General features: G+C 49.6%; 1 protein-coding gene across 1 annotated transcript in view; it reads right to left on the reverse strand.

Moving 5' to 3' along the window:
* The window catches only part of Grik3 (glutamate ionotropic receptor kainate type subunit 3), a 232,720-nt gene that overhangs the window by 161,989 nt on the left and 44,823 nt on the right, over positions 1-25,908 (reverse strand). The gene's annotated exons all lie outside the window — the stretch shown is intronic.

The raw sequence follows: 25,908 nt of genomic DNA on the forward strand, positions 1-25,908 counted from the left end.
CTGGGGAACTCACCTAAAATTGCACAGCTGGGAAGTGGTGGAAGCCAGATTTGAGCTCCTGCTTTTATCTTCTATTCCTTGTGATCTACCGAGAGGGGCGAAAAGGCACTGTCCTGTCTGTGTGAACTCTCCACTTCTGAAGGTCCAGGCCCTTCAGACTCATCCCCAGGGAGATGACCACTTACACACTGTCTAGGTAGCTATGCTCTAGAGGTACCTCTGTATGAATGGTCAGATGCAACCGGACAGGCCTGACAGGGATAGTGTCGGTACATAGGGCTGCTGTGCCTCAGTCCTCCAGACAGAACCGCCATCTCCCTTTGTGGCTCTGACCTCTAACTTACCCAGGCATATCTGAAGGCTTAGGATTTTTGAGGGTTCTAGAAACTCTCCATGGAGGGTACCCATGATACCTGGCCTGACAGTCAGTCACATCTACATGGCTAATGAGGGCCCTGGGGTAGGGAAAAAATCAGCCCCCAAGACTCCTTGCAACCCAAGTTCAACAGAGTTATTTTTCTGTGTTCTTTATACAGCACCCACAGACACATCCCAACACTCACATCTCTAACTTGACATCTCTAGCCTTCTACAATCAGCATGGACAGGGCTCCCCACATGACAAGCTGACTTAGATACTTCCTCGGGCATCATCATTAACGATAGTCTTCGCAGGTGCCCTGTAAATAGCAGCTCCTGATGCCCATTTGATGGGTGAGGAAGTTGATGGCAAGGTAAACTTGTCCAAAACAGCAAGGCACAGCCTAGATATTTTGTGTCCTTTATCCTACCTTACCCCAAGCCCACGTGATGTGACCAGTGCTGCCATCATCAACAGCATCAAACTCAAACCTCGAGTGTCACTTTCAAAAGTGGAATCCCAGGTCCCAAGAGATGGCTCAGTGTTTAAGAGCACTGGCTGCTCTTGCAGAGGACCTGGGTTCGATTCCCAGCACCCACACGATGACTAACAACCATCTGTAACTCCAGTTCCAGGGACTCTGATGCCCTCTTCTGAGCTCTGTGGGCCTTGCATGACACAGGTGTACTTAATGTATGCAGGCAATACACTCATACACATAAAATAAAAATAATAACTGTGAAAAAAGTGGGGTCTCGGGCTGTGAAGATGACTCAGTCTTCAAAGTGCCTTCTGTGTGGGCATAAGGACCTGAGTTCAGATCCTCCGAACACACATAAAAGCTGAGCAGGGCAGCACATTTGTCTATAACTCCAGTGCTAGGGGGAGGACAGGCAGGTCGCTGGAGCTTACTGGTCAGTCAGCCTAGCCAAATTTATGAGCTCCAGAATCAGTGAGAAACTCTGCCTCCACACACACATGCATGCACACTCACATGTTCACATACACATGAACATGCCCATGCATACATCAAGCATACAAAGAAAAGAAAACAAGATCCCTCAAGGAACCTGAAGAGTCCCCTGTGGTGTTCACAGGAAGCCCCCAGAGCTTCTGGGTGTTGCCATCTCTGCCAAGCTCATTAGGTGAGTCAATTTCCTCCAGAAGGTTTGAAGTGCTGCTAACTCTCCCAGTTATAAGACAAATGCTTGCTGCTCCTGTTAAGGTTTATCACACAGCAGAGATGCAGAAATGACAGCCGAGTTGAGGGGCCCCACAGCACAGAGTGGAGAGCGTGCAGTACCTGAGACGGGAGGCCCAGTGTTCATCCCAGAGTTGCCCCCACTCAGAGGCTGACCTTCGGCAAGTCACTAAACCATTCTAGACTTCTAGTTCTTAGTCTGTCAAATGAAGGCGTTGAATTACACAGTCCCCAAGGTCTCCAGTAGGCTGAACCTTCTAGGAGCCTGTGATTCGTGATTCAATTAAAGTTTAGCAGACTGACTATCATCAAATTTAATGACTCTTCAAAGTTGACCACTGCAAGCAAAAACAAAAAAAGATTATAAATGTAATTTCATCAAAATGGGAGAAGATGAGAAAAAGCGAGCAAATAGCATCCTTGTGCAGAAGCCATGCTCACCAGCCTTCAGTGACTCACCGTCCTCGCGTGGGGTAAAAGGAGGAATGAAACTGGATTCTCTGGACCTCTGGGTTTGTTGTCCGAGAGACTTGAAAAGGGCAAGCCACAGCCAGGGGCAAAATGGGACCCTTGGGGTTAATGAGAAATAGGAAGAGGGAGGTCCCAGGAGAAAGTGATTTAAGCCTACCTAAAAGAGGAATTTATGACACACACAGTCAATTCTCCATTTGACCCAGAGGCCTCAGATCTGCGGGCATGTGGCCTGGGAGACTCTGAGGCCAGGAATTTCAGTCCCAAGGAAGGTAAGGTTCTCTATGCATCATCACTTCCCCACGAAACACTACAAAGAGGGTAGTTTAAGCAAAAATACTATTTGTTTCCCAATTTACAAGCAATTACACATGATTTACAGCCCAGCCTGCCTCTTGCACAAGCAGTTCCATAATTTACAAGACCATAAAGTTGGGGGCTCCCGTGCTCTCGCCACCATAAATCTGGCCTGGATGGTGACTCGGGGTGAAAATGATTAATCTGTCCTGCAGGGATGAGCCTGCACTGTACTGTATTAGTGGTGGGGGGGGCATCATGCTGAGGCGGCACTTCTCAGCCCCAACCGTGACACCTGTTTTGTACTGAAGGAGAAATATGGCCTCAGGTCTCAAGAGGGCTATAGGGCATGCTGGCCAGTAAGAAGTGCCATCCCAGAGTGCAGGCCCAGTCACTTAGGTACTGATATACATGCACCCTGTTTGTTGTCCTGTTGCATGCCCTTAACCCCTTTTCCCATAGGCCCAGTTCCCCATCAGCTGTGGCAGCTGGGGGTAGACTTGTGATATATCAAGCAGGAGATGGAACCAGACAGGCAGCAGGCAAATGTCTGACACATCAGCCATGGTTTGGCCTGGATTGAGGCTAAAGACTCTGCCAAAGCAACAGGGGCCCTGGAAAGTTCAGCAACCTGCTTGGACAGGGTCAGTCTAGTTCAGAACCAGGGATAGCTCCTCGAATTATGCATGACTAAGGCCCAAGAAGACCAGGACCTTTGACAGCCACAGCAGATCAATCCACCTGAACTGTGAAAGACTGGGAGAAGTCCCTAGCTTGAAAGAAAGGCCAGGGCTGGTAAGGCAGATTATATTTCTTGTGAAAGGGTTGGTCCTTGCCCCCCGCCAAGAGCCCTCTTCCCCTTCCTCTCAAAGATGGGTGTCTTGTGACACCATTTAATTTTTCATAGATTCAACAGTAGCTTAGGTTTAAGGAAACTTCTCACCAGAACTTTTATCCAGCCTGTTCCCACCCAGCATTTTCTCCTTCACAGTAATTCTGACCATGAACAGAACCTCTGCCCTGCGGATAGATGGGGACAGATAAGTAGCAACAGTGACAATGGTGACTGATACTTACTGAATTCTTACTAAACATCAGCTCCACCAAAGAGAAATCCCATTTAACTTTCTGAATTAAGGCAAAGACTTTGTAAGACCAATAGTTCATGGAGGCTGTGGAGATGCTCCGTTGGAAAAGTGCTTGTCACACAGGCATGATGACCTGAGTTTGATCCCCAACATCCATGTAAAAGAACAGGTGTGGCAGCATGTGCCTGTAATCTCAAAACTGAGGAAGTAAAGACATGAGGCTCTCTGGGGCTCACTCGCCAGCCAGTCTAGCTGAATCACTGAGCTCCACGTTCAGTGAGAGACCCTGCCTCAAAAAATAAGGTGGCAAGCACTAGAGGAAGACACCTAACATCAACCTCTGGCCTCCATGTACTCCCACATACACACATAAACACATATACACATACAGACAGAAATTCCATGAAGTCTATGATATCAAGATCTGACCCCACAGAAAGCAGCAAGAACTGGCCCAGCCATTCTAGTTCTGAGGCCTGCCTGATTAACCACTAGATGATGGTGACCCAGTTAGATCAGCACTGTGACAGAGTGTACATGCCAGCAGGTATACAGACTAGTTTTTAGGGTCCTGAGTTCTCACCCCCAGCTCCTGTCCTCCTTTTTCCGTGGACAGCTGAGAGATCAGGGACTGTGGGCTCAGAAGTTCAGGACTTCCCTCTGGACCTAACAAAGCCCCACGTGCTTCCCATTCACTGTCCTCTAATCTGGCCTGGCCTTCCCATCTCTGTGCCCAGAAGATCTTGACTGCCCTCTACCATGGGTCTTTAGCTCCCACAGCACTGGGTCCTGCTGGTAAGGAGGAAGCAGAGACTTTCTGTTCAGCTGTGGCCAGTTGGAGAGGACAACATCAGGATGTAAGGCCACAGTCCCAGGCCTAGGAAGGTCTGAAGTAAGCACACAGGAGATAAAGAGGATGCAGGATGGAGAAGGAAGCTTGACAGATACGGAGCAGTGAGGGTAAAGGAGGTATATGAAGAGTGGTGATGGGCAGAAGGGTCAAAAAGGTGCACTTGGATGCCAAAGGGGTCTGCTTTAGAAGCCCAGCTTTGCCATTCAAGGTCAGGTTTACTTAGAGTCTCTAAGACTCAGCTTCCTCACCCAGTGAGACTAAGGGCTAAAATGCATTCTTGTTTTGAGAGTGAGTTCTGATGGTGGATCTGGAAATCACTGTTATGAGAATCACAATGGCATCACACTGACTTCTACTGTCAGGGAGCCTGTCCTGCATCCTGAGGGCCTGGGTCAAGAACCTGAAACAGAGACCAGATTCGGCCTGTGAAGGCCGCCTGTGGAGCTCAGCAGGCACGGTGCTGAGGCTGTGTGACAGAGGTGGCCCCAGTGGCCCAGATGGCCCCCGTCTTCTCACAGGTAAGATCAGAGCATCCTTGAGAACTCTCACCAAAGGCCATGCAGGGTTCTATCTCTCTCCTTTTCCCTCCTCCCTCTCCTTCCCTTTCTCCCTCTGTCTCCCTCTTGCTTTCTATGACTATGTACGCACTCTCTTGCTTGCTTTTTGCCACTTTCTCTTCCTGACCCACCATCACCTGCAAGACAGGATACCTGGTGGTTATGGGGTTCACGCATGCTCCCACAAAGCAGGTCAGGAGTGCCTGGCTAAGGGCTTGGTTGGGTAGCGTCCTCCAGGTTAAGGATATTCTCTACCTTAGGACCAGAAAACATTTTAAACCTGTTTCTAGGGATGCTTGGACATAGTTCAAATGAAATCATCACCTGTCCTTCCAAATGCCCAGCTCCTCCATTCATCATCCCCAAAGTCCTAGCAGCTACATTCTCTCCTTATAGCCTGGACCCATCTGACTCCCTGTCCCCAGCCCCAGCACCGTGTAGAACCAAGCTCTCATGAGGCCTTTTCTAAGACTTCTAGGCCACTAACTGGGAAACATCACAGTCCACTTCTTCAGCAGTGAGTGTCTCAGGGACAGATGTGTTGTCGGGAAGCACTGACACCCCCACTTGGGATGCACTTCTACTGTTGACAGTCCACAATGTGAGCAAACAGAATGACTCATCCCAGAGACAAAACCCAGGCAAAGAGCTTTTCTAGCCCTTTCCCAGGGAGGTAAGCTAAGTCAGTGGATTCCTCAGTGCCCAATGCTGTGCCAACCCCCACGCCCTGCTCTTTCTGTCCCCCCCAAGGAGGTTAGATTCATGGATTGATGGCAAACACCACCCACTTTCACCCAAAATGACTCTGACTACCAAAATAAAGGGATCTTTTCAGAAAATGTCCTCTGGTCTAGTTACTCAGTCCACACAGAAGGGTCTTTTGCCCTGCGGTTCCTTGGGGACTGAGCAAGAGCCAGCCAAGGCAATCATGTGGAAGAGGGAGGAACAGACATAGACAACTCAGGGGTCACCTGCCCCTTGGAAGCCGGGGGTGAGGACTGGCTCTAGCCTTCCTGACTCCATTACATACCCCATGACACCAGCTGCAGAGAAACAAGGAGGAGGGCAGGTCCATCACCTGGAAACATAACTAGTCTTTCTTCATTTGTATTTTTTTGTGTGTGCATGTGTATGGGGATGGGGGGCAAGTGTGTGTGTGTATGGTGTGTGGACAGGTTTCTGATGTGCACAGGTGTGTGTGCAGATACAGGTCATGTGTGTATGTGACGGCCACAGGCCAACATTCAGTGTCTTCCTTAAATGCTCTCCCTCTTGATTTTTGAAACAGGGTCTCTCACAGAACCTAAAGTTCACCAATTCAGCTAGACTGGCTGTCTAGCAAGTCCCAGGGATCCTCCTGTTTCTGCTTCCCCACACCGGGATTACAGGTGCACACTGCTGGGCCCATTTTTTTTAACATGGGCATTAGGGATCCAAACTCAGATCCTCATGTTTGTGCAACAAGCCCTTTACTGACTGAGCTATCTTCATACACTCCCACAAACAGTCCTTGGTAGATATAATTATTCATTCATTTATTTATTTAGCATTTGTTGGTATCAACCATGCTGGCAGGGGTGTTGGCTAGGCCTTGCTGGTGCAGAATAAAACCCCTCACAACGGGTAAGTAGAGAGTGAGTGGTGAGTAAGGTGACCTGGGCACCTGGGGTTGGGGAGAGTCCCTATTTCCTGAGGATGCCAGGAAGGGCTTCACAGAGAAGATATCCCCATGGGCACTAAAGGACATGTGGAATTTGCGAGAGACATAGGGCACACAGAGTCCCTGGAGTTTGGGGTCCTGGTATCAGTCTTCTCAACCCTATTTGGGATACAACGCTTCAGCCAAATTACAAAGCTGTCCATGGGACTCCATGAAAATATGGATGGACAGAACTCTATCGTGTGAGGCAAGAGCAATTCAGTAAGATAAATCATGATACGGAAACACATAACAGGAGCCTTGTGCTTGTTGGCCATGTGAAGGGTGAGGTTAACAAGGTGGACAAAGGTGCTTATTGTCAGATGTGATAGCAACACTTGACAGTCACTGCTTGTGTCAGCTTCTTCTGTTTCCTGGGGACTGGTGTTCACAGGCACCAAAGGTGATAAGAATACCCAGAGATAGAGGGGACTGAGAACAGGTTACCAACCAACCACACAGTTTCTACAACTTGTGGAAAGGCTCCCTCGCTGATTCAAGCTACAGAGGATAACTCTGCGCCTGACTACCTAGTCTGACCTAGGAAGGCTGTTCTATTTCATTTCTGTTGCTGTGATCAAGAAAAAAATTCCTGGCAAAAAGCAACTTAGAAGAGAAAGGGGTTTATTCAGCTTTCAGTTAAAGGTCACAGTCCATCACAGCGGAGAATCATAGTGTTAGGAGCTCGAAGCAGCTGGTCACATCATATCACCGTCAAGAGCAGCCAGTCCTGCTTGCTTATCCTCTCCTCTTCCACACAGTTCAGGATACCCTGCCTAAAAATGGTGCTGCCCACAGTGGACTGGGTCTCCCCACATCAATTAACAATCAAGACAACCCCCTCAGGTTGGACGTGCCCTCAGGCCAACCTAACCTAGACTATTCCTCAGTCAAGACTCTTCTCAGATTATTCTAGGTTGTATCAAGTTGGCAGTTAAAAACTATCACAAGGACCTTCCCAGGGCTTTCAAGATGGATACCATACTTGGTCCCACTGGCCTTACAAGACCCTCAAACACCTAAGTCTTGTAGCAAAGGTCCCCAAACACTGACCCAAACCACCTTTCTAGCTCATGTCTCTCTACAATACTCTGCCACACAGCTGGCTCATTCCAAGCACCATTAGCCTCCCAGGTTGGGTGGACTTGCTCACCAAGGGAAGCTCAATTCTTGGCACATAAGTTATACTCAATAAATATTGTATAGGATGCATGAAGGGCGAATGGATGGATCCAGTGAATGAGTCTGCAAGTGAATTCTATCAGCTTGCCATCTGTTCCGCCTGGCATTCCCTATCCAAATCCAGCTCATTTTGGCAAACTGGCTCCTGGAACTTTTCCCCTGGGATCCTTCCTCCCCCTGGTCCACTGCACCACAGTGTTTACTTACACCTCTTAGTTCCTGGGAATGGGTCTCACCTACTCATTGAAGATGAATTGGGCCTGATTCCATAGACTGCCCCACGGTGTCACTTACATGGCTCTTGGTTTTGCAACTGGCTTTTCATGACTTGCTTCCCCGCCCCCAAGTAGCCTGCAGCTGCCATGAAACTGTAGTTTGTTCAATGATGAGCCTGAAGCATTGGGCAAGTCCCAGAAGCGGCTTATTAAGAAGCAAGGTACCTGTAACAAGTCCTCATTGGGGAGGAATGCTGATCCACTAAAAGCCACTAGCCAGGTAAAGCCTAACTTGCCTATCCCAGCATGCTGCTGCATGACCGTGGCTGCCATGTCTCTGAACCTCCAGGACTTGCTCTGGCTCGCTCTTCTGCAGTCCTTCCATGGAATTGCAGTGGAACTATCAATCATGATTTGCTTTCTCCAAGCCATGGAGATGGGTAAGTGTCCAAGCTGGCAAACCAGCAGTCACTCTCTGTGCCCAGATATGAACATGTGACCAAACCCAGGCCAGTTTTGGGAGTATTACGTGAGTCTTGGCTAAAGAAATCTTTCCTGCACAAATGAAAGCAAGCTTCTGCTACAGAAAGAATCAAAGTCAAGTGATATTGTGGCCCGATCCCCTAGACCTAGAGATGCCTGAAGCAGTCTGGCCCCACATTTTCCAATGATAGCAAGCTGTTAATTTCCTTTTTTTCCAAGATATTTAGACTTGGGCTTCTGAAATCAGGGAAGGCTAGGTTCTAAGTCCTCTCTAAGTTCTGTGAGGAGAGGCAGGAAATGAGAAAGTGGCTCTGCTTTCACTGACTGGCGGACAGGGTGGGTGTGTCTACCTTTGGAAGTCAAAAGTCTTGGACATTCCTAGAATCTTGCCTCAACCCCAGGCGGGCTCTTGGGTGGCCCTGGGCAACTCTGACCCTCTGTGACCCAAGACTTCATGGCAGGTAGTAGAGTGAAGGACAGTACTGCCATCTCCTCTCGGACAAGCACCAGGATCCATGTGCACCCTCCTCTCCACTCTCCCTACAGCTGCATTATGCAAATTGAGCAGGAGTCACAGAGACCCAGACACTGTTGGGAGGGGGCTGAGGAACGTCTCCAGCCCCTTCCTGTAGAGTGGCACCACTCCCCAGGGCCCAGCACCATCTGTTGTCAGAAATCCCCTTCACTAATGATGGAATGTCTCTAAACGGAAATGAATCATAGAGCCAGGCAGAAGGGGCTTGAGGAGACTCAGGCAATTTACTTAGTGGCAGTCATCATCCCAGCCGGGCCACATTGGGGAACTTCAGATCCATCTTTAGCAGGGGTTCCTCCATGTGCTTGTGTTCAAGGCTACTTAGTAAGGGGACTCCACCAGGCCTGACAGAGTCTCACCACATGCTGGGGCTGCTGTGTACTCCACTTTCCCTAGGTCCAAAGAGCCAGCCAAGGCTGAAAGGGGTAAATGCTGTAGCCCAGGCTTTCCTAGCATTAGCATCTTGGAAGGACAAAGCCAATGCATCCCATCTGGGCCAGCTTTTAGGTGAGGAGCTCACCTGATCATTGGCTGGAAAACGGGAGGGACAGGAAGGAAACAGACCTGCCCCCTCCAGGGCTTCCTTCCACTTCCCCTCTGGTAGGTTCGCTCAGGTTATGTTCAGGGAGCCAAGCTTAGTGCAGGGCACGTAAGGGACATATTCCATCCTTGAGCACTTTCAATAGTAAAATTCTCTTGTATAACCTGCCTGATAACCATGTAAACCAGACATTATTAGTCCCATCAAACAGACTAAGAAACTGAGACTGAGGGAGAATGTGATTTGCCCAAGGTTCCTTGGCTAGCTGCTGGTAGAGATAGGATTCAGCTCGAAGTGAGCTTTTCTTTTGCTGCTCTAGGGGCTAAAAGAGGGGTTGAATTCAACTGAGGACCCCTGGGGGTCCAACCTGCCCAGACAGGTCCAGGGGTTACCATCAATGTCATGGTCAGCTCTGGGAATGTTCCAAGTGTCCAGGGGCCCCCAAAGTGCAAAGACTTGAGGAGAGCTCCCCATAGGATTCCCTGGGAGCAAGTTGGGAATCAGAGCCCCCTTCTGCCTGGAGTCTACCCCAGGTCAGTGGAAGAATGTCAAATCTCTAGATAACCACACCACGTACACGTTCTCTTTCTAGATTGATAGCCTTCCAAGGCTTCCATGAGCTCTGGGGACAGCACAGAACTTCCCCACAGGACCTGTCCCCTATCCAGAATACAGGGTTGTTATGTCTGTCCTCAGGGCCTTTGATCTGCTCTTTCCCCAACATTTGGGCCACCCCCTGCTTTGTCTTCAGGCATTAACCTAGACATCACGTCTTTAGGGTCAAAACCATTTCAAGCCTGGGATGAAGTGTCGGAATGTTTTTAGATGGTACAGCAAGTGTTTGTGATACAGTGAGCCATATCCTCCCGTGCTGAAATAATTTCAGCACTGCTGCACTGGACAGCTCCCTGCTCTGTTTCCTCAGTTTGGGAAAGGCAGCTTAGTCCCTCAGAAGGTGGGGGGGGGGTGCAGCAAGGTGGGGGATTGGGATTGCAGATATGTGCCAAGCCTCCAGTCCTCCAGGTGGGATAACTCTGAGGTGTGTCTACTTGGTTCTTCAGACCTTATTAAGATTGAGCCCCAATTGCCCACAGCAATAACCAGCTCAGTATGCCACTGGCTTTGATCTCTTTCCTGTCACACTGTCTCCACTCCTTCACTTCTATTTCTTCCCAAATAAGCTACCTGCTCTCACATCCTTATCTGAACTTCTGCTTTCAGAAGAGATGACCACAGAAGTCCATACAGAATTTCACCAGTTATCTATTCATAGGAACAGAGGTTAAAACACAAACTGCACACATTATAGCCCAAATGTCTCTCCCTGACCAATGCATAAACAATGTGGTTTAGATGGTGAAATACTATGGAGCTTGGAAAAGGGATGGCATACTACACGTACTTTAACATAGATTAACCTAGAAGACATTTTAAGCAAAACAAGCCAGACATAAAAGGACATGTAGTATGTTGTTCCACCCATGGGAGGGTACCTAGACTAGACTTATAGAAACAGGAAATAGAATAGAGGTTATCAGACAGTGAGTGGTGGGGAGAAGGGGGTAGGAAGGAAGTGTTTATGGGTAGGAGTTTCTATTGTTATGTATATTTTACCATAATGAAAACCTTTAAATTTCTGTTTAAAAATTATGAATCCAGACCCATAATTTCACAGGTAATATTGCTTAAACCAGGCAAAGCCAGTTCACAAGTTGATTCAGGTTATTTAAAGGGAAATGATGGGAAGTAAATAAACAATGACAGTTGGTGACACAAGAAGCCAGAAAGGTGGAATTCCAATAAGCAGTTGGGGAGCCCTGTCCTGTTGGAAGTAAAAACCCCACCACTGTGGGCACCTAGACAACCTCCCCCAAAGCTTCCCCACCATTCCACAGGTTTGGCAAGAGCAGCACCCTACATGTCTATTCCCCACTACTCCCCAACCTGTAGCAGGTGCAAAGTGTCCAATTAATCTTAAAAATGCTCAACTGAAGGGAACGGAGGAAGTGAGCAGAGAGATCACTTGGAAGTTGGGAGCACAAAGAGGGAAGGATCTGCTTGCGCGGTGCAGAGTGTCCAGGCAGGACACAAAGTAGGAAGTCCTGTATCTCTGCCGTTTATCCTATATGGCCACAGCAGGGGTCAGGTGTCGGGGAATGGGAGGGTGTGTGTGGTGGGTGGTCAGAGAGGATACTACATGGACACAGCTCCTGATGGCTGAACCAAAGCTTCTGTGTGAATCCTTGTAAATCAACAGAAGGCTCTCTGCCTCTTCCCTTTCTCCAGGGTCTCAGCTCCTTTCTCCCCAGTACTGGAGGACTGACAGGGCAAGTAGGCATTTATGAATGCTTGTGCTATATAGAACTTACATGAATGTGCGTTTTCTGAAAGTTCCTGGTGATCTCTCAGTGGAAGGAACAGGGTACCCTCAAACTGCCCCCAGTCTTATGGACCCAGGACCCTGTCAGGAGATGGTAAAGGAGCCCACCCAGCAAGTTCAACTACTCTCCAGACCTCACGGTCACCTAAATGAGGACTAGGACCCAGGAAGTATGGCACCAACTGCATCTCGATGTACTCCGTTAGCTGAGGGGACAACAGGGGCTGATCCTGTCCCTTCACCAATATGATCCTTGGATTGCCCAATCCCTCCCTCCCTTATGGAATCTGAGCCTCAGAGGCCTTTCACCCCTTCCATCCATATTAGCCCAGTCCTAAAGCACCAGGACCCTCTGGGACCTTCCCTGGGAGCCCTACTTCCTGATGCAGCCAAGTGGTCTGTGAACCACATTCCCAGCATCTGCAGAGAGGTCTCTCTCATTAACCAGGGTGTGAAGAGTCCAAGTGGCTGTAGTCAGCAGCCATCCCCGTTTGTCTCCGTTCTTTCCCCCCAATCCTGGTTGTCAGCCCCACCCTCAAGACAAGGATTCAGATCCCATTTGTGCCAACTGCTAGTTCCGTGCAAATTCCATGTTCATGAGCCTCCATTTCCTTATCTCTGAAACGGTGTGAAGAATCCTTAACTTGTTCAGTCCTTACCACGTCACAAATGGTTCTGCTGTTTTCAAGGTCGGGAACCCTTCTGCCTTCCTCTTGGAGCCCTGTAAGTCATTAAGCTAAAGGTCCTGAAAAGTTCTGCATAAAAGAAGACCATGCAGGACCATGAAGCCCCCATTCTGCTGCCCTCCTGTGCACAGCTGGCTAAGGAGTGAGCTGTTGTGTGCAAAAATAGCTCAGTGTCTGGCAGGCAGTAGATGCTCAATTAACAGTCTCTCTTTCCCAGACATTCCCCCTTGAAGAGTCAGATATGCAGAACGTGTCGAAAATTGAGGTAATAAAGCCATCCCCCTATGAGGCTTCCTGTGACAGCTCTGATGGCACATTCAAGGGGAGAGGGCTGGAGAGATAGAGGTCCTAAAGCACAGATCCCTGGACCAGCTGGCTGATTCTGGGGAGGCTGCCCTGCCCTGCTAAAGGGGGCGGATGAATCCTGCCAGATTTGAATGCTTCCTAATTCTCCTGAGGGTTTCTCTGCTGACAGCCAAGGCCCACCCACCCATTAGCAGGATTTGGTGGCCAGAGCAGGGAGAAGAGAAAAATCAGTGAAAAGGAAACAAGTCAATAAACAGAGACCACCCACCACCAGAAGTCCCAGAGCCCCTTCTAGAGCTGAGTTCGGGGGCGGGACCCACAGGGCAGCACCTCCCCCGCCTGGCAGAGAGATCCAGAGGTGTTTGGGGCTACCCTCCACAGCTCCCAGACACCTCTCCACAACTCCCTCCGTCATGTCCGCTGATTATGGCAGTGTTCCCTACTACAGCATAAACCAATGCATTATGTCTTTGTTATGCTAATGTCATGGCACAACGCAATTTAAATAGCACTTCCAGAGAAATTAAGTATGTTCATTGACACAGTGAAATGTTTTCACCCTCGATGTAACCTTCACAGATTCTGTACAAAATCCATCAGTCAGTGAGCTATTCATTTGCGAATGCTTAGCAATTATTATGCTAATGCATCACAATGCATTACAGCAAATTCTCTGTAAGTGGCAGGAAGTGCAGCTGCCTGGCACGCGACTTGCCCAGATTACAGGGCATCTATCAATATACCAAGTCATCATTGCAACTTGGGTCCAGACACATTTTTAGCCCTGCCTTGGAGGAGCAGACCACCCTGGACTCAAAGATTGATCTAGAAAACAAATGTCAACACACCCTCTGAGGTCTTCCAACAGGGAGGTGTATCAGTTAGCTACTGCTGCATAACAAATATTCTACAACTCAGCTGTTAAAATGATATAAGCATGCCCTATTGCTCAGGAGTCTCAAGATCTGGGCCAGGCTAGGCAGACCTAAGCTGGGTGTGAGGGTTAACCTCCGTTATCCATTTCACCAGATCTAGAATTAACGAAGAGACAAGCCCCTGGGCACACCTGTGAGGAATTTTCTTGATCTGGTTAACTGAAATGGGAAGACCCATCTTAAAAGTGGACTGTACCTTCTGGTGGTAGTCCAGATAAAAGGAAGTCTGATTCAAAAAGGCTTTTAGCTTTCTGCCAGCTCGCCTTGGCGTCTTACTGGTGAGTTTATCTGCCCCGTTTGTGAGTGTATGAACTCTGTTGCTGTGGCTTCCACTGTGCTGTGTGCCTTCACTGACATCAGACCCCAGCTTCTCTGGGCTTCCAAGGTGGACCAAAGATCAGCAGCTCTCCAGGAATCCTCTATTCCTTCAGCATCAGATTTGTTCTACTGAGGCAACCCAGCTTTGTGGAAGGAACAGCTATGGGGTTCTCAGACTCTCCAGTGTACAAACCTTCACTGCTGGACCTCCCAGGTCATATCATGTAAGCCAATCTAACAATTATTTATTGTTCTTCATTCTATCTGTTCTGCTCCTCTAGAGAGCCCTGACTAATGTTTCAATACTGCATCTCTGGTCTACAGCGACCAGCTTGTTTAGGACGGCTTCATTTAGTGACTAGCATATGCTGACTGTCAATCGGGGGATCAGGGTGACTTGATCATGTACCAGGCCACAGATGCAGTGGACTGCAGAGGATGGGGAAGACAGAGTTGACTCTGGAAACTACAGTACTTTGAGATGGGAGGAGGGACAGAAGGAAAGAAAGAGGGAAGAGAGAAGGAATCTGTTCTCCAGGGCTTCTTGGATTCCAGAAGGCTTTGCAGTTCCAGCCTGGCTCTGTAAACATCTTGAGAGGAAGGCCTCTCGAGCAGGCACTCAGCAAGCCCAACATAGTCCTGCTCACGCTCACATGCACAGTTTATCTTCACTAACATCCCAGGATGGCTCCCTTTGAGGTCTGACTTCATGGCTGCAGGACTGACCGATAGAGCCAAGCTGTGAACCCCTAGACTGTTTTATACCAGGAGCCAGAAGGATGTTTAAATCAACAAATCAGGGGGCTGAGGAGATGACTCAGTCACAAGCACAAAGATCTGAGTATGATCCCCAGAACCTGAGGTTTTGTTTCTTTTTTTTTAAGTCAGGTGTGGCAGCATACACCTGTTATCCTAGTACTGGGGATATGGAAACAGGTAGATTGGTCCCTAGCAGTCATTGGTCAGCTAGCCTAGCTCTTTGGTGAGCTCTAGGACAGTTAGAAGTCCTGTCTCAAAAACCAAGGTGGATGAGGAAGGATTGACACCCCAGGTTGTCCTCTGGTCTCCTCAGACATGCATACATACCTGTAAGTGTATACACATGTGCACCACCCGTACATATGTACACACATGAACACACACATACAAAGACAAATCAGATCAGGTCATCACCTGCTCAAAATCCTTCAAGGCTTTACCTCACTTAAGACAAACCTCACATCATCCAGAGGCCAGAGAGTACAGTCTGGCCTGGTCCCACCTGTCCCCAGCCCCATCTCCCACACTGCCCCTGTCAACATGCCAGCTGGGCACCAGTGACTCCTGTCCCACACTGTAAAAACCCCAGGCTTCTCTACACACATGCCTCTGCCTCTTGCCCCCTCTGCCTGGGTACTCTCCTTCTTCCTTCCTAAGCACCATCATTGTCCCCTCTTCTTGCTTCTGGGGATCAGTAAGTGTCATGTGGACCCTGGGCAGCCTGAACATCCTCTCACCTGAATCTCTCTCACACAAATTCTCACTCGCCTCACCTCAACATCTGGGGAATAGCAGTCAGCACAGCTTACCCCCAGGGTGGCCAAGGTTTGACTTCTTCCGTGGGGCTTGACTCTTCCCCACACATACATGGGGGAGATAGCACAGGACAGAACAACTGTGAAGAGCAAGTTCAAGCCAGCAGCAGCTGAGACTTATTTCCTGTGGTTCCTCCTAGGGGGTGAACAATCACAAAATTCCACTACAAGTCCAGAAGCCTGGTTTGCCTGTCCATTTACCAAAGAGGAAGCTCAAGTTCCCTTTATCCTTCTGCCCCTCGTCCCCCTTCCTGTCCCATTGACTCAGCCTTAAGAAGCATGCACTGATGGCTCCATGCACAGAGCCAGGTTTGTGCTCCATTTTTGGGAGAAATCGCTTTAATTCATCACTACAACCCATTAGCCAGATGAAGAAACCAAGGCTCAGAAGGTTTTGAGCATCTCCCACTCAGTAAATGATGCTGAGAGGACTCAGTCCAAGCAGTCTTGCTGCAGAGCTCATAACTGTTCTGTTATCCTGAGCTCCTTGGTCCACACTGGTTAATATGAGACTTCTCTAGAGAAGGAAGGGGCTAGAGGGCGAATGAACAGACAGCAGCCCAATGGGGCCTTCCACCATCCCCACGGGGCCTGGCTGGGGTCTCTAAGAGAAAGGGTGGTACAGTGCCACATTTCCTGGGCCGGATGCTGAATGACCAGGGAGGTGGGTGGTGAGGCTGCCAGCCATATCCCGGAGGGATGGAGGGACAGGGAAAGGATTCCACCGTTTGAGCTCCACTCATGAAGAGTCCCATCATGCTTTGGGACTCTTCACACAGAAAGGGATTCTGTCCCCATTTCACAGTAGGGGTAAGAATTTGTCCAGTGGCACAGTTCGGGAGACGCCAAACCAGGCTGCACAGGCAAGCCTGTCTGATAAGCCTGGACCAATGGGTTCAATTTTTACCTCTGAGATAGTGCCTGGCTGTGCCCTGAGGGAATGAGGTAGGGGAGAATTGTGCCCTTCCTTTTTACACTCACTACGAGCCCACTAGGTATCAGGCTGCCCTAGCTACAGAGGATACCACACTGAACAAAGTCCATTCTGGAGAATAGATGCCAATTGAGGGACTCAGAGAGACAGCCAGGAATCATAGTAGGATGCATGTCGAACAGCATGTGACAGCAGCAAGGGGGCAGCATGCCCGCAACAGGGGTGTAAGCATAGAGCTGAGGGTGGGCACGCAGAGCTGAGGGCAGCAGGGAGTCTCTCAGACTGTCCCCAGGTCCTCCCCCACTCCACCCAGCTACTCAATGCTACCCTTAGTGTCAACACTCCGCCAACCAAAGCCATGGTTCCTACCATGTTCGGACCAATAGGTGGGTGGGTGGTCAGGGTCTAGACTAACAGTGCTGGGCACAGTCCTCCAGGGCCCAGTTTCACACTCCACCTTCCCTCATGGCTTCCATAGGAGACAGAGCTCAGCCCATTGTCCAGAGAAGATGGCAGGAAGAGACAGAGTTCTCAGGAAAGGGCACTGAGTTCAGCCAATCAAAAGTCTCTGGTCCTTGCTACTCCAAGTGTGGCACCTGGGGTCTTGTTAGAAATGTACAGGTGTCAGGCTGGAGTGATGGTTCATACTCCATACCACTCTTACCAAGGACCTCAATTCAGTTCCCAGCACCCACACAGTGGCTCACAATGTCCTGTAACAACAGTTCCAGGGGATGTGACACCTCTGACCTCCATGGACATCTGCATGCACATGCACATACATATAGACACACACATACACATTACAACTAATAAAATAAATATTTTTTAAAAAAGAAATGCAGTGAGAGCACTCTGCAGGATTAAGTCAGAGAAGGGTCTGAGATCACTTACCTAAAAGACCCCAGGGCTGTGCAAGGATGGAGCAGGGACTGGGAAGTGCTCTGCCCCCCAGGCCAGGCTGAGCCCCTGAGGGACAGTCACTAAGCTTTCCGGACCCAGTCTCTGGTCAGGAAAGGTGGATGGGCAGCCCAGAGCCCCATTAAGCAATGCAGGAACAGCAGGTGGGACCAGGGACCCAGATCTGAGGCTAGGCAAGAAGGGGGGTGGGCGTTGCTGAGAGGGGAATGGCTGCTGGTCAACAGGTAGAGCAAGGAGCACTGGTGCTCCACTAGTGCCCAGACAACCAGCACCCTCTCTGGGGCCGGTCTCCTCCATGTCAATTAAGGGTCGATCTTCACAGGAACCATAACAACCCCGGACCCACCTGCTCCTGTGTCCACACCTGCTTCAGTCCCATGTGTGACACACGCCTGCCCTTGTGCATGTGCACAGTCGGAGTCATATATTCTCGACAATGAGCATGAGCATGTGTCCACACATGTGCACAGCCAAGTAGTGTACATAGTCCCCTCCTCACGGCACTGAAAGTCACCTGTGCCACCTCTGTCTATCTTGGGCATCGTGCACGTGAGCACACCCTTCCCCATAAACATAATATTCTTCCTCCGTTCCACATATGCATGAGTGCATAAAAACACATACTCTGGGATACATGAACCTGCTTATAGGCACCTCCTCTTCCCCAAAACACTCTCTCCCATATGCATGTGTCTGATCATCCCCCACCCCAGCACCAGGCACAGGAAAGTGATAACTCCAGGAAGCATTCAGTGAACAGTCACGCTCAGCCTTTGCAGGCACATGCCATACTCACAGCACACCTTCACACAGGTGCAGTCACACGAGCAAACACACACACTCAAGGCTAAGAAACCCTCACATGCGTGAATACTCTCATGCTGTCCCACGTTCTCCCATAACACTCACATTCATACACACATACACACACACACACACACACACACACACACACACACACACACACACACACACGGACTGCTGTACTCTCACACTACATTCACATTTACACAATCACTGAACACGCACATGCACACTTTCACATTGCATACACACCATGGGTACACACACTCTCATGGGTGGAGGGTAGGGATGGAAGGGAATTAGGTGGGCACAAACCCTTGAGGCTTAGTCACCAGGACAGAAGGGAGAAGAAAATAAAGAATTTACTGTTTGGGTGTCAGCCTGAGACCCTCTCCCGGGGACTCTTCCTCTGCTCAGCTGAAGCCCAGTAGCATCTGAACATGTGGGCTGTGAGCACACAGCCCAGTCAAGAAGGCCACTGTGAATGAGCAAGGTACAGGACTGAGGGTTAGTCATGCCAGGCCTCAGAGAGAGCTCAGGGGGAGCCTGATACATGTAGACTGGGAAGCCGGGGAGAGGGCAGTGGGACCAGGCTGGCAGGATGGAGAAAGGTCTAGCCCAGGCTGGGAAGTGTCTCAAAGCCTGGGCAGGGATCAGCACAGTGGTTATGGGCTCTCTACAGCAGAGGCAAAAACAGAATGAATGTCCCTGATGGCACCTAAATGAGGGTTGCTCCACGGTGGTTGTCCAGGACTGTTGAGGCTGAGGTGGCTCCTAGTTCCAGAGATATTGGACAGACCCAAGGCAGGAAAGCAGGACCTTTCTCTTCAGAGTTCTCAAGGGGAGACTGAGGTGGTGTGTGCAGGTAGGCTGGGACAACTGTTCTTATCCTGCCCCTCCTCAGGTCCCAGGGCAGAGTCTGTCCCTAATAAATCTGCCAGAAGCCCTGGAAACCTGGTGCTCTCCGACAGCTATACCAGCTTCCTGCCAGCCAGCCCACAGTAACATCAAGTTCAACTCACTTTCCCACACAGCTATGCCCAGGACACCAGCCTTGACACAAGTCTTCCTGGGGCCATCTTGATGTCTGAGTGGGGGCAGCAATGGCAAGCACTGGCATTCCCATGGCTGAGGGTGCTCCTCACGCACAGCAACCTGTCTCTGCTCCCTTTTCCTATTGGACAAAAGGTATAGCAGTGGTCCCTTCCCCACAGTCACTGGAGCAACCTCAGGTGCAACAGTGGCAATGAGCTTTCCTTGAAGGACAAGGGACAAGCCTGGGAGATACAAGCCTCAACTGTTAAACGGCAGAAAGCAGCTTTTCAGAGGCTGTGTCCAAAGCCCCCAAGGGCTATCATTAAACCTCAAAGCATGGTGCTTCCAGTCCCTCCAGGCTGTTGTTGGTCTCTGTCACCTCTTAGACCTCCTGTAGCAAAGCTAGAGCTGTGTCTGAGCTCCTCCAAGCTGTTCCATGTCATACTTGGGGGCCCTTCTCTGTCTGACTTCTTACAAAGTAGCCACAGCATTGAAGGGTATAGATGGCCCCTCCACACTGTGTTGCCTTTGTGAAGAGTATGGGACGGGATGATTGGGAAGAAAGCTGGTTCCTTCAGCCGAGAGGAGCCTTTACTCAGGGCCCTACCCAGGAAGAGAGTCACCAGAGGAAGCTGATGCTTCTGGGTTCTGAGGTTTGACTTGAGCACAGAATGCTACGATTCTGCAACACCCATCGGCAGTGTATGCACCCCATACACTCATCTGCTGCTCTATTCATCATCCTGTATATTTATCATCCAACCATCCCTCCATCTGTCCACCTCTCCATTCACCTGCTCATCCATCCATCAAACTACTCATTCATTCACTCATGATTAGTTATAATTGTCAGTTTGATACAACCTAGAACCACCTGGGAAGAGAGTCTCAACAACGGATTGCAGACGCTGGATTGACCAGTGAGCATTGTCTGTGGGGGTCTGTCTTAAATTAATGGAATGGCATTAAGCTAATGGCAGCACCATTCCCTAGGCAGAGGGTCTTGAAGTCTCTGAGTGGAAAAGTTGAGATGAGTACAGTAAGCACTAACTGAATGTGTATTCATTCATTTCTCTCTTCTCTTGACTGAGGATGTGATGTGTGACCAACTGTCTCAAGTCCTGTCTCCATGACTTTCTCACCAGTGATGGACTCTAACTTGGAACTGGGAGCTAAAATAAACTCTTTCTCCTTTAAGTTGCTTTTTATCAGGATATTTTATTACAGCAACAGAAGTCAAACTAAACGCCATCCATTCATCATTCCATCTGTCCATATAGCCATCCATCATCCATCTGCCCATCTATCTACCCATCTGTCCATCCATTTGTCCATCTATCCATCTATCCATTTATCCATGCACCCATCTGTCCATCATCTATCCATCCATCCACCCACCCATGCAGTCATCTTCCATCTATTAATTCGGCACACAGTCCTTGAGTTGGGACTGTGCCAGACCCTGGGCTCTTAGAGCAAAGAGTTGGATCAAAACTGTTCCTGCCCTCCAGGAGCTCCCAGCCTGGTCAGGAAGGCTCCACAGCCACAGAAAAATGACAAGACCATGAGATAAGCTATGAACAATTACCAAGCTATGAACAAAGAACAAAGAGCTGTGAAAACACCGAGGCCCCGCCTGGAGGAGAGCTTCAGGAAGGCTTGGCAGAGGAGGTGACATTTAAGCTGAGTCCTGAAGAATGAGTTGCAGTCTCGCAGCCAGGGACAAAGGAGAGTTCATTCCAACATCCCTCAGAGGCAGCCTGTGACAGCTTTAGATTCACAACTAATAACTTCGAAGTTCAAACTAAATCCACCCCAGACATTAAGTTTGAACATTAAGTCATTTCAGACCTTGAATTAAGAACAAAGCCCCACAGAAAATAATCACCCAAACCTCAAGGGCACGCCCTTCCCCTAGACACCTCGGCACATTCATATACAGGGTTACGCTTAGCTCCGGCTGGCTGGACATTCCCTTACCCTCTTAAAGAAAGTCTGAAACACCAAGAACACCACTTCCAAGTCAAGTCAGTGGGCTGAGGAGGCAGAGTTAAAAGTCCCAGCTCCAAGGTCAGCAGTGCTGTGGTCCAACCCCACATCTGTTTGGTAGAGCATCCCCCAGAAACACAGCTTGAGACAGGGTTTGAGTCCAAGTCAATTATTTGGAAGATGCTCTCAGTAAACACCAATGAAGAAAATAAGATGAGATGGAGAGGAAGAGATCCAGAAAGAGGGGTGTGGCCAAGCAGACCACTGCTAAGGTCTAGCTGGGCTGGATCCCACTGGGCAGTGCTGTGGGCATGCAGACCACCCTCAGCTAATCCTACCAGGAAGCAAAAGGCAGGGTATTTAGCCTTCCGCTCCCTTACTTCATGGCTAGGGGCCACCCTGGTAGCTTCTGTACCTGTTGCCTAGAGAAGCCTAGTGGGGTCTCAAGTGCCTGTAGCAAAACTCTTCTGGGATATGAATGCCACAGGAATGTGAACTCAACCAGCTACAGGTGCAGCTCCCAAGGTACCCGCTACAGAGCCCAGGGCCAGGCTTCCCAGTACTAGGACCACACCAGGAAGGGCGAGGCAGGGAGGTAGGGACTATGTTCTGGGATAAGAGAAATCTTCCAAGTCTTCCATTTGGGACAGTCAAAAGAAATTTGGGTAATTAGGAAGGTCCACCTCTGAACAATGATCAAGGAACAGCACAAACAAACAACCAGCCCCTGCCCTGACAGAACTCAAGTGGGAAACGAAAGGCACCAGAACCTAGGGTCCAAAAGAAAAGTGCAGCCTGGGCACCTTCCTCCCAGGGTCCCAGCTTCTTGTAGCTGATGGGCAACAGGTGGGGGCCTTGTGAAGCAGGGGGAGGAACCATGGACAGGCCTGCCCAGAGCCCCTGATCCAGGGTACAAATCAGCCATGGCCAGCAGTCAGATGGACCTGATCCAGGGTCCCTCCCTCAGTGGCTTTGCCATGCGCTCTGAGCTTAGCAGGGCAGAGTAACTTTCCTCCTGAACGTTGCAAAGTAAAACTCTACAAAGTGCCGAGTCACAGGAAACGCCAAGATTCTTCACACATAGAATAATGAGGCAATAAAACTCAACTATAAAGTTAAATAATTTACCATAAATATCTAAAGCTCTCAAATTATTCTCTACATTAACTGCCTATGTTTAAAATGATCTTTGCATTCACTATGTCACAGATGGCGAAAGCAGACAAGAGAGTCCTTGACAACTCTAACTGCAATTAGCCCTTCCCAGCTGCGGTGATTTAAAGGCCTTTTCAGTTAAGCTGAATGAAACACCCGCGCTTTATAAATAAAGGCTTTACCAGGGCCGACAATGAAGTATTTGAAACGTACAGGCCTGAGTCTCTGAGGAGGGGTGGCGGGGGAGGGTTGTCACCACATCCTAAAACTCAGGCCTCCACACTCAGTCATTGCCCCTCCCGCCTCACTAACACGAGTTCATACACTCCCCACTCCATGCAAGCTGCAGCCCCCTCCCTGAGCTTGGTTCACACGATGAAGGCTGAAACATTCCATGTCTTCATTCACATCCCCATCCCCGCCATGTACCCATGTCTATGTGGTCTTGTAACTGAGCACATGTGCGCTTGAACACATATAGAGAGACACACAGAGACATGCACAGATAGAGACACACACACAGATACACACACACACACACACACACACACACACACACACAGAGCTCAGGAGGTTGGACATCTCCAAGGGAGGTGCTCAGGGTCACAAGCAATTTTCCACTGTGTAAAGGTCAAATAATGTCAGTTGTCTCTGTGGGAGGCCTGTGTGTTGGTGTTTGTAACCTGGGGACCCTGGCCTCAGTGCTCCAGCTGGTCAGGAAGGAGGAGGCGTTCTCTGTTGCTGGGAGGAGCTGCCCTTCAACAGCACATGAGCACTTTGGAGCCTGGCTGTGCATTGCAAAGGAGGTCAAGGTTACCCTGATTGCCGCCAAATGCTCCTCCCTGGGGCCTGGCTAGTTAATTGCTTGGAGTCTGGTGAGGCAGCAGAAGCTGTCAGCAAAATGGTCCTATGAATCACATGCCTGGATCTCTGGGATCCTCATGGAGCTAAGGCTAGGCACCTCCCCTTCCCAGTCAGTCACACCCCCAGTACAATGAACACAAGCCAGAGCCCACCATGGCTAAGAAAGGCCTGGCTCCTCTCAGGCTCACCCACTTGGAACCCACAGGGTCTTCTTCCTGTATGGAGTGCAGGGACCAGAGCTGGTTGGTCCTGACCATGGCTCAGGCTGAGGAAGCTCAGCCTCTCCCACCCTGGCATCCAAAGGCGTGATAACCATGCCAACTTCTGAAAACTGCTTGCTTCATCCCATCCCAGCATCAAGCCAAGTCCCTCCCAGACATAATCCCCTTTGAGCCTTATTATGAGTCTAGGAGCAGATACTGTTAGCCTTGTGCTGTTTGTGGATGGAGAAAGTCAAGTAACTGGTCTGAGGTTTGTATACTGGGGTGGAGTAGGTGCCAATAAAGCAGCAAGTCACCCACCTCAACTGGTGCTTGCTGCTCATGATGCAGCCTTTCAGATCCTTACAGCAGTCTCAGCGGGTCCTTGATCCTTTGCCCAACCCTCTGCCTCTCCTCCCTTAGGATTCCTCTTCTGAGGCTGGTCAGGCCCTGACCAACAGGATGCCCTATCCACCCATCTTTATGTCATCCTGGAGGATGAGGCTTTCCCTGCACCAACTGTGCACCAACCCTGGACTACCACTTGGGTCCTCTATCATGAGATCTTCCTCCCTTCCCAGACTGGAAGAACTATGGCCCTGCACCAGGGTCAGCAATGTGTCTGAATCACAGGGGCCCAGAGGACTCCTGGGAGGAGCCAACTCCAGATTGGCTCAGGCTGGTGGGAGGACCAGCCAGAAGTTCCGGAGGAGCAACTGAACTCCCAGGGCTGCACCCCGACAAAGTCTCATGAATGTACTGTTTAACATATTTGAGTTCCAGGGAGCTGCCTGGGCTGGGACCCAACTCACAAAGGAAGAAAACAAAATGCCTTCCATCTCTGATGGGAACAAAAGCATTTATGGGATCTGGAGACTGTGGAAGGGGTTGGGAGGCACAGAATAGATGCATCACAAGGACTGAGTCCGGATTCTGGGCAACTGGATAGCTGTGGCACTGAGCCAGGGCCCTGGGGTAGCAGTCAGTTTCTGGGTATAGAGGGCTGGCCCCAGGGTGGGATTGCTGGCCTCTGGTGAGGAAAGGTGCTTTTCTATAAAACCAAGTCTTGCCAATGCCACCAGCCTCTTGGAAAGGGGCACCACTTTACAGACACCTCTATGGAAAGGGACCATGGATCCAGAGAGGAGCAGACTTTCTTTCACACCATTCCTGAGTTTGGAAAAGAAGACTGACTTGGAAGGTAGAAAAACATCAGTGAGAGAGGTCATGGAGCAGGATATGGAGAGAGAAGCCAGAGGATGAGAGGCCAGGCCAGAGACCAGGATGAATCAGGGGTACAGTGGTATGACAGGGTCCACCTGGACAAGCTGGACCTCCTCCTGTGGCTGGTGAGGAAATGTTCATGGTACAATCCAACTCTGGGGGCCTGATGGCAGAGGATGGATGGGGCAGTCTCCTAGGAAACTGAGTCAGAGAAAGGTGGAGGCACCACTGAGATAGGGAGGATGGGGGTGCAGGTTCAAAACACACAGAAGTGAAGAGGAGACACTCATCCCATGGGGTGCACAGGTGAGAGAGCATCTGCTGAATGCTCCTGCCTGGGGCTGTTAAAGCCATGGGGGACAATAGTCAAAATAGCTCACGGTCCTGAAGCCCTCACTGGGAGCCACACCTGTCCTAAGCCCTTTTTAATTTTTATTTGTATGTATGCATGTATGTGTATGTATATGTATGTGTATGTGTGTGTTGTATATGTACGAATGTGTTCAAGAGAGCACATCAAAGCACACACACACACAGAGGCTAGAGGAAAACACTGGGTGTCCTCCTCTATTTTCTGCCTTATTTCTTGAGACAGAGTTTCTACTGTACCTGGAACTAGGCTGGTGGCCAGCAATCCCCAGAGATCTTCCTTGTCTCCATCCCCCACAGCACTGGGGTTAAAGGTAAGTAAATGGTCTTTCTTAGCTTTTTATATGAATCCTAGCAATTTGAACTCAGACCCCCATGCTTGCACAGCAAGTGCTCTTATCCACTAAGCCATCTCCTCAGCCCCCTGTCCTAAGCATTTTATGTGGATTAGCTCAGGTGGTTCTCCCAATTGTGCTATGAGGTAGGTAGACCATCATTAGCCTCATTTTACAGATAAGAAAGCAGAGGCACAAGAGGCTAAGTACCTTCCTAAGGCCATAGCTAGTACACAGTGAGCCAGTATTAGAATTTGGACATTTATCTCCTGCCTACTTAAGGTCTAGGATCAGATAAGTCAGTGCTGGAAACGGAGTCTAAGGTGATCCTGGAACATCAGGGTGGGCTAGCTAGGAGAAGAGATGTTCTAGAAACATCAGCACAGGTAAGGGAGA

This window comes from Nannospalax galili, unplaced genomic scaffold (genome assembly GCF_000622305.1).
Source record: "Nannospalax galili isolate Female #2095 unplaced genomic scaffold, S.galili_v1.0 scaffold944, whole genome shotgun sequence".
Classification (NCBI taxonomy): domain Eukaryota; kingdom Metazoa; phylum Chordata; class Mammalia; order Rodentia; family Spalacidae; genus Nannospalax; species Nannospalax galili.